Source organism: Gouania willdenowi, unplaced genomic scaffold, assembly GCF_900634775.1.
Source record: "Gouania willdenowi unplaced genomic scaffold, fGouWil2.1 scaffold_404_arrow_ctg1, whole genome shotgun sequence".
Classification (NCBI taxonomy): domain Eukaryota; kingdom Metazoa; phylum Chordata; class Actinopteri; order Blenniiformes; family Gobiesocidae; genus Gouania; species Gouania willdenowi.
The window spans coordinates 91-10,068 of record NW_021145166.1 but is presented as its reverse complement, the minus strand read 5'-3'; the positions used below and the strand labels follow the sequence as shown (position 1 = coordinate 10,068).

Below are 9,978 nucleotides of genomic sequence, written 5' to 3'. Positions count from 1 at the left end.
AACATTCATTTTTCAAGAAAGTTGTGCATGATGTCAACAACTTTAAAAACATTTTACGTACATTGGCCACAAGGCATCAACTTATGTTGGCATACTACTTGGCAATGCCAAGCCTTTTCAGGCCTGAAGTAGAGACTTCTAAGTTGACAACTGTACCACAGGTTGTTTTGAGTAGGTTTGGTGATATTGAGGACATTGACCTGACGCCACATGTTTTTTTGAATGGAACAAAATATTGCATTAATATGTTTGTATCTGTTGGCAGCACTAGTGGACTGCCCAATTTTGGGAAAATAATTCAAATATGCATTGTTTCAGCCACACATGCCTGCTTTATAATTGATCCTTTTACAGCTGACTATGTCAAGCATTTGAGGAGCTACCAGCTGAAGAAAAGCCTGTCTCCTTGTCTACTAGTTCAAAAGGAAGAACTCAACGACTACACTCCTCTTGTGGCATACTTTGTTCAAGGCTGCCTTCTGATTACACCTAGAAGCTTCCTGCTGAAGTAATAGTAAGTAGTTTTTGATGTTTTTTGTCTTTTTTGATTACTTTAAACGTTTTTGGCATGTTTTCATCTTTTTTGTTGTTTTTTCATCACGATTGTGTCTTTATTTTTAACGCCTTTTGTGACTTTTGTTTTCAGTTTTGTTTACGTTGCATCTTTGTTGCTTTTCCAGCACTATTGTTGTCGCTCTTTTGTTGCATTTTTGTCATGTTTTGTGTCACTCTTTAGTTGTGTTAATGTATTATTATTATTATTATTATTATTATTATTAATGAACAAATCTATGCAAGCAGCACCAGATGTATTTTTATGCTTGTGAACTCACAAATGGTATGAGAATTCAAACCCCCCCTATTGATTTTCATTTTTCGATTTGATTTTTTTTCCACAATGAATTAAATACCTGTGGCTGATTAACTTATATAGACATACCTTTTAATTCAAACTTCAAACAAAAATACTTTCATCCTGTATCATTTAACAAATATCTCCCATTTTCTCATCCAGACATCAAAACTAAGTTCTGTTTCTGTCAAGGAAATAGTTATAAACCTGAAAATTAGTAAGTCCTATGACAGATATTGACCAAAGTAGATTGTGATTTCAATTAAATTGCATTTAATTTCCCAGCTCTAACAGGGACTGTTTTTTCTTTTTTCTTTTCTCTAGCTGAGGCAATCCACAATGCTCCTACGAGTAATCCTATCTCCAAATGACATAAGGCGCCTCACCATTGAAGAAAGACCACCTACTGTTGAAAAACTTTATGAGATACTCCGAAACAAATTGGGAATAAGAGGTCGCTTTTCTGTACAATTTGAGGACCCTGACTTTGGTAACGCGCTCTGCAATCTGCAAGATATACAAGAACTTCCCGCACACCGAGCAACATTGAAAGTTCTCCTTACTGCTGATTCGGGAGAAAGCTCTGACTCTACACTGGATACGGGGAGCTTGTCTAGCCGCTCTGTTGGAACCGTGGATTTGGCTGAGTGGCCTGACCCTTACCCAATACCTCAGTTCTCCTATGACACTGAACTCAAGTTGATGAAAGCCAATGCACAATATGCAAAGGATGAATACCTTCTAGAGGTAAACAAAGGAATGAAGTCAGACATTCTAGATTGTCTTGCAGATGGTATGTGTAAAATTACCCCATATCCTGAAAGTCATCATTATGAGATTGTGGCGAGAGCACTTGTGGACAAGCATCCAAGCTTGAGGGATCCTGGGTCTGCAGCTGGATGGTATTCGTGGGTCCATAGCCTTAAATACAAGGTTGGAAACTTCCGTCGTGACTTGGCAGTTGCTGGACTTCCAGAAGTGGTTGTGAATAAGCGAAAAGGAGGAGAGGCAAAAAGAAAAGTCAAAAAGTCAAAAAAAGGTGAAGTTCACTTTTGTCCAGGGCCAGAGGAAGGTGACAGTGAAGAAGTAATGGAGGAGAACCGTATGAAGATGGAGAGGGAAATGCTTAAAACCATCCCCGACTGTGACATGGTGGATGAGTTGATGGTGTCAACATTTGCCCAGCGGAGGAGAGAGATAGTAGGTGATGAACCACTACTAAGTGAAATTCGCAATCGATGGCCGGCATTGCTTCAAGAAAGACAGGTGATGTAACTGTTGAAATATTCCTGTTTTGTGTGCTTGCCCTGCATAAATAGTTTTGTATTATTCTAGATAAGAGCTGAATTCGAACGAGTTACTGCCCAAGAACTGCTGCCTTCATTTCTCGATGGCCTCGATGCACTTGTACCCCGACTGCTGGAACTCTACAAATCCTCAAGCAAGTCTGGAAGGTGCCGCTCCTTGGGTGACATTCTGACCTCCCTTGAGAAAGATGTAAGTATACTTCTCTAAGTAGAGATGGGTAGTACTCTGCTACATTTACATTATACATATTATAATATTGTATATATACATTTACATATATTGTACATGTACTTAAGAGAACAGATTACTAAGACTACTTGCAAAAGTAGTTACTTCAAAAACTTGAGTAAAAAAATATAGTAACTTGTGCCACGATGAGTACATTTTGAATTGAAAAAAAATCTTAATTTTATGGGTTAAAATATTTGATTTGTTTTACTAATTCTAATTTATGTTTTTGTTTTTATGGTATTTTCTATGAAAATATGACAATATTCACATAATTTTATGTTCTATTTCTCATTTGTCACAACTAAAACAAACTTTTACACTCAGTTACTCAATACTCAACACTCAAGTAAAATGTTCTCCCAATTACTTTTTTTACTCTTGAGTAATTATTTGGGCCACTACTTTTTATTTCTACTTGAGTAAAATAGTTTTGAGGTAATGTTACTCTTAATTAAATATTTAGGCTGCTCTACCCACCTTTGTTCATATAAATAACAAGAAAGCATGCATGTTTTTAAATGAATAGGCCACCATTTTTACATACTGAAATATGTTCTTACCTTAGCTTAGACAAGTTTATGTGTACCTGTCTGGTCTTCACGCATACCCTCAGTCACGTAAACACAGAACAGATGGTGTTAGCCTTTCCTCCTCTCCTCTAATGCTCCAAACGAGGTGAAGATGGAAGCGACAAAGCTCTTCGACGTATTCCCTTTTTAAATGTGGATATGTGAAGTGTTACAAGATCCAAGTATAGTCACAAAATATTAAACAATGTGGATTTTCTAAGCGGATAAAAAGAGGAACTATATTGTGAGACGTAATAATACCAGGAGTACTTCGACATCTGCACAGTATCTTCACTTTACTGTGCGGACGCCAAAGGTACAGGTACAAATGAAATCGTCGAAGGTAAGAACATATCTCGGTGTCTAAAAACGGTGACCTATTCCTTTAACTAACTAATTACTCAAAATAAAAAGATAAACCTATGAATCCTTTGCAACCCAGAATTATGTTGATTATTGAAATATTGACCAAACGAGTCATCTCAATTCAATTTTGTTGAATTGCATAGCCCTAGTTTGACTTCAGTGTAATTTGTGTTTGATCGGTTTAATGTGTTCTCAAACAAAATGTTGGATTCACCGAGTGCCACTGATTCACAAAAATGAGTTATTGAATGAAGATGTATTCCTCTCCCTCGCTCCTTACAGGATCTTCTTGAAAAATGTTAGCAATTGAGGTATGTAAACTTTGCACATTCGCATTAACTTTGGGGTTGATTCCAATTTTTATTTTTTTATAAGTTTTTTTTTTTTATTGTTTTTATTCATCATAAAATGTTTTGGTGGCATGTCTTTGTAACACAACTATACAATTTTGGTGGTGCAATGGTGAACACTTGTGCCGCACAGCAAGAAGATCCCAGGTTCGATTCCCAGATTTTCTTCGGGTACTCCAGTGTTTAAAACCACTAAAAAAAATGTACAGTAGGTTCCTCTCTGGGGCCGTGATTCCCCAGGAAAAAGGGATTCTTAATCTCTGTGGGAATTTCCTGGTTAAATAAAGAAGACATAAATTAAACAACTTAAGTAAAGTTTGTAATTTTTCACTTTTACAGAATACAAATGAGAGGAAGAGGATTGCTGCTCTGTTGGGACTTCCACTCTACCTCAAAGAAGATTCATCCAATGTTTTCCGGCTGTGTGACGTGAGGATAAATTTGATCCAAATGAAGTTACGTCAATAATTACAACTCATTTAGAAACTTGTTTGGAGTATTGTATTATATTTAAAATAATGTTTGGAAAACTACATAGAGGTAATTAACAGTATTCATTAAAGAAATGTAATAGATTTTATTCAGTCTTACTGAAATCAAAGTATATTTTTTAAAACGTAACAACATTTAAAGCATGTAATTTTAATTTTTCTTTAGGCCCATGGTGACCATCTGGATGAAGCGTTGAAGGGAATGGAACTTGGACTGCTGATTGGCTACGAAGAGGAGCAGGATGCAGTCCCACATCAGGTCTTTGACGTTGCGGTCGTCGTGGAAGAAAGCATAGTGATTCACCATGAGAAGAGTGTAGCATGTGGTGTGGCAATGCTGATGGGTGTCATCTATGCTGTAAATCTGGAATACCCATCAGCAATGAAGTACACGTTCGAGTTTCTCCAAAAGGTCGTCATGAAAATCAAGCCCGAACAGGCCTCTGCCAGGATACATGGACTCCGCAACAAAATATTGAGGTGCAAGATGTGAATTTCTCTGTTTTTTTAAATGCTGTTATTTTTTTCCCCCCCCACTGTTGCTCATTGTTTTGAGCCGTTTTGGACACTTCACATGTTTTTTAGTGGGCCTGTTTATTGGTTCGTCTTTGAAAGTTTGACTAGTTTTTATCCCTGGCATTTGTGGCCTTAGTGGCACTGCAGGTGTGCCTTCAAGCATGTGTACAACACAAGTAGGCCTGGCACAATAAGAAAACTTTGATATGTTGAGGCTACAAAAAATTGTGATAAACATTATTATTATTGAGAAGCACTTGAAATTAACTTAATAATTGAAGTCCCAGTAATCCGTCGTTATAAAACTGTATTAACAAATATTTGAAAATAAAATTATAGTATAAAAAATAATTAATGTAATGACAAATGTCAAGCCCATAATTTAATAAATCAACATAGTAACTATTGTGACAAGCCTACACAAGTACATAAGATGGAATTACAAAAAATGTGTTTGCTGAAATGTTTTAAAATTTGAATAGCTTTGCAAGATGTCATTTGCTACTACACTTGTTCCATGTTTTACTTTTCTGGAAATAAAAAGTGAAAATAAAACGCTGTGACTATTTGATTGTGAATTGTATTTACAAAACCTATTTTTGCATGTCAACAGAAATCACAAGTAGACATTCTTTTTACTTAAAAGTGTCTGTACAATTTCTGCCATAAACATTTATGTTCATCTAACATTTGACTGTAAGTGGTGCCAATATTGAAAATGTAGTGTTGTGTGTCCAAGTAGCAAATAAATTTGGTTGGTTCAACTGCATTGAGTGAGTTAAATGTCATTCATAACTTGACCTGATATGTTGAAAGACGTCAAAACATTGTTTTCTTTTGACATCAGATCATAAGTTAAAAATTATTTCAACTAAGGCTTGTGAGTTTAAATAACTCATACAAATTCATTAATATGGAGAAGCAATACAAGTTTACTGTTTGTACAACATAACATGCTAGGTGGTTTAAACTGAAACTGTTGAGTTGTAACAATTTCTAGCAATGATTTATGAACAATTTATAACTTGCTTGTTTCAGTTGATTGAAGGTGCCAATATTGTTTCAATGAGCTCAAATCTTTATGGCAGAACCTTAACAAAGACTTTTAAGTTGAACTACCATATTATTTATTACAGTGTATCTGCTAGCCTGGCTCACTTATCTTTTCATTTTATTTATGTTACAAGAAGAATACATCAGCTTCTAAAGACACCTGCTTGTATGGTGGATCATCCAGGTCTGGTAGTAGTGTGTCTGAATGTGTTCTACCTGCAGAATGCATTCATTATATATACAGTATATAGAGCACACTATGGACCTCTACAGCTATGGAAATAATATGTTTGAAATGAAAGACTGAAATCACACAAATCAATGTATAAACATGAAACTTTTATTGTTGATGACAAACACAAGTCATCCAAAACACATTTTTACACAATATGTTGTGTTTTCAGTGGTTCTAGGTACTTGGCATATAGAAGCTTTGTGAGCTGGTGTTGGGGCTTTTTGGGTTCCTCTCCCTGCTTGTGTTGTCCTAAGAATAAGAACTGAGTTCCCAGACGACCAAGGACATTATGTGGGGTTCAGACCTGCCCTTGACTGAACCTGGACACATATCTGCCAACCACCTGCTGCTTCTCAGGTCTGTCAAACTGAGCAGACAGATCTACAGGGACGGGGATTGACATCAGCTGGGGCGGAGTCCTCCAAGACCTTTTCAAATAGGAGGTCTAGGAGCTGATCCACGTAATCTGTGATACAGAAAAGCACTTTATTATCTTTACTGTTTAAAACCTATGTTGTTGTGTTTTGATATCTAATGATGGTCCTAAATAATTTTTATTTTTTTTCAATTTTTTGAAAAAAAATGCCTTGCTATAATCGTTTGATTTTGGGTGATTTTTGTTTTTCGTCATTTTTTGTGCCTTACTGCTTTCTTAGCCTAGTTTAAGTATGCGCATTATATTTGCAGTCGGTTTTATGGTCTAATGATGGTTCTAACTCAATTTTTTTTTTTTTAATTTTTGAAAAAAATGCCTTGCTTTTGATTTTGGGTGATTTTTGGTTTTTGTCATTTTTATAATACTGAGTTCACGATACGATTCTCTCAAGATTTATTTTACAAAATGGGACTGTAGACAAATGATGACTAAAAAATATTTATTTTCTTTTTTTGGGGGAAAAAAAAACTAGAAAATACTGTACTATTTTCCTTTTATTTTTCATTGTTAAAAGAATCCATTGATAAACTATTCAAAACAATGCAATTTAACTGAAAATAAATCTTGAATGAAATAAATAAAGGAATAATACAAATGAAGAAGAAGCCTATTAATTTAAATTCTGGTTCTCTAGTAAACAATGCAAAACTACATAATAGTTATTTTTCTTTTTAAAAGTGCAACTGAAAATGTATTTTGTGCCTTAACAATTGGACTTAAAAAAAAAAAAAAAACACTGCACTGTCTCTTAAGTCAGATTTGTTTGGACCAGCAGAGGGCGCTGGTAACCCAGTAGTCGGTTGGCATGCAGCTAATTTACCGGTGAAGAAGAGATGCTAGCAGACAGAGCTAATAGAAAAACGTGACTTTTAAAGATATTCACGTAATATTACAGATATTCTTTTGGTGCTAAAGGGGTAAGGAATCGTTTATGAACATGTTTAAGAGTAGAAGGTGGCCAGAAAGAAAGTAGTAGCAGATTCTGCCCGCCGCCAACACTTCTGGAAGGATAAATAGATAGCGGCCTCTGCTGTTTAAAAAAAGTACTGCGATTCATTTTTCAGACCATCGATGTGAACTGTGATACCTATGAATCGATTTTTAACTGCCTTACGATTAATCGTTACATCCCTAGTGATCATGAATTAAAATGATGGTATAATTGTAATTTAAAAAATATGTTGCTGTTGTAATTGTATTTACATTAGAAATGAGTTCAGATAATTTACATTGTAATAGTAATTGCCATGAAAAATCTATAAAAATTATAATTTAGTGCTAAACTGGAGAACCATGGTACAGTTCTATGTACAGTTCTACATATACTGTATGTATTTTGAGCGATACCTTGGGGTGTGGCCAATACTAGACTGATCCAAACCTAAAGCTAATAAATGATTGCTAATCAGGAAATGCCCAAATGAAGCTCTGTGATGATGGGCTTTTATTGTTAGACACGTTGTCCTAACCAACAGTACAGAGGAGTTCATCTGTTGACCAATATCATAGTTAATGTTGTTGTGGACTGTCCCAGAAAAGCTGCTGCTCTCTATTTGATCTAAAAACAAAGCCTTTGCTGCAAATTAGAGATAAAATATAAGAAAAAACACTACATTTGAGGAGAATTCTTAAAACAAGAGACATTATCTGTTCATGCAGCAAGTTAAATTTACTAAACAAGAAATATTGAAAAAATATGTTAAATCTTAAAATAAGAAGGTCCTGATAAGTATTCTAAAGGGTTAAAATAAGCAGAAATGGATGATTATTAGATTAAATTACTTGAAATCAAACTTCCTACAGCACAATAATAAGTGAAATATACTGACAATAAACAAATATATATTTTTTTTTTTTTTAATTTTGCAAATGAAAGCTTTGGAACAAGAAGAAAACAACTAATCTAAGTAAAAACTGACTCAGTAATAGTGAAAAATGATTAAGCTGTTTCATGATACAAGTTGACTCATTTTGAAATAAACTTAAATCTATATTAATCCCAAGTTTTTATTCTTAGAATAAACATCTTATCAGAATCACAATCAGTGATAAACTCCACAGGCCAGAGAAGACCTCAGTGAGAATTGGACTCACGACCCCTGGTTTACTAGACCAGTGCTCTAACCTCTGAGCTATGAGGCCCTGTGTGTGACAGCATAGACAATTTTTCACATGGCAGATATACACCACACCACTTACATGTACAACTGGGCATCACTTTTTTTTAAGTTTTGGGGGCGGGGCTCTAAAAATCCATCTCATGGTGTAACTTTTTTCTCTTACAGTTCCATCTTAATGTCAACAGTTATGATAGTGTGTGGTCTTATTTTGGTCCTCAGTTATGAGGGAATTCCAACTCCGTCATCAAATCTTTATTTATTTTTTTACCAATTTGAAAGGCTACCAATCAATAGCCTTTGTTCAATCAGCTCTCAACAAACACCCATGTATCTTAACCACATGCTAGTTGTGCTACAGTTGTTATATCATGCTTTAATTGTCTACTCCCCACTTTCTAGGTGTTTTGAACCGTAAGCGCTTTAACTCGTAACCAGTGTTGTGTGAGTTACTGAAATAAGTAATGCGTTACTGCAAAAAGTAACTTTTGAGTTACTTAGAATGAAAGAATGTATTATTTATTTTGGGTCATTTGTGTCCAAACAGCTTCATATTAGTGCTGTAATAATATAATAATCCACTGTTGATCAACTGTGCCCCTGTATTAACATTGTTTTGTATAAAAACCTCTGATAAATGAAATGTTATTGTATCCAACCCTACAGTTTATAATCATTTACATTAACAGAACTAAACTCTGCTCAGTATTAATCTTTACAAACACCAATCTGACTGAAACACTAAGTATTCTTTCAATACCAGTTTATTTATCTGAGACCAGCAGAAACTGTAAATATTACAAGGAATTGTGAAATAAATAACACACAAACCAACCTGAATATTATTAAAAATTAAAGTGGCTTCAGCATCATAAAACAGTTGTGTTTAGCCTCAGAATGTTCCCTTACAGTTTAAGTACAAAAACTAGCAATAATGTTCAACATGAACACAAAAAACCTTCTAAAATAAATTAATGAAAGCAATCTGAATTAACATTAGGAATACATTTTGACCAACTCTGCTTTACAAAAACTGCCATAAAACAACCATAAATGATGTGCATATAAAGCACAAAACAGCTGCTCCAAAATTAAAACAGTATTTTTTCAGCCATAGCACAGTAATGTAAAGTAAGCTGTGTGTATTCCAGGTGAACATTCTGCTGTTGAAAATGCTTATGAAAATAAATGTGGAAAAACAAATTCACAACATTTATCTCAACAGTCACAGTTCATCAAAATCCATACGCTGTTGTTTCGGTGCAGAGGCTTCCATCACATCCACCAATGTAGCGTTAGCTTAGCGCTTCACCGATGCATCGTTTGGAGACAAATGAGTAAAATAATACGCGTATTTCCACTCTGAGAAGCGTGTCCTGCATTGACTCGCTATGATTGGTGCACATGATGTAAACAGAAACATGCTGACAATGCTTCTTCTTCTTCTTCTTCT

The 9,978-nt window shown here is 34.9% G+C and overlaps 1 long non-coding RNA gene and 1 other non-coding gene across 2 annotated transcripts; one reads left to right on the top strand and one right to left on the bottom strand.

Annotated features, from left to right (window-relative positions):
- Nucleotides 1-1,999: 1,999 nt before the first annotated feature.
- Nucleotides 2,000-4,094, top strand: LOC114460137 (uncharacterized). The gene is made up of 3 exons (XR_003673548.1): nucleotides 2,000-2,119; nucleotides 2,189-2,350; nucleotides 4,017-4,094. It is a non-coding gene; the product is annotated as an uncharacterized LOC114460137 (long non-coding RNA).
- A 4,383-nt stretch (nucleotides 4,095-8,477) lies between these two features.
- trnat-agu (transfer RNA threonine (anticodon AGU)) lies at nucleotides 8,478-8,550 on the bottom strand. Its single transcript has one exon. It is a non-coding gene; the product is annotated as a tRNA-Thr (tRNA).
- Nucleotides 8,551-9,978: the final 1,428 nt, after the last annotated feature.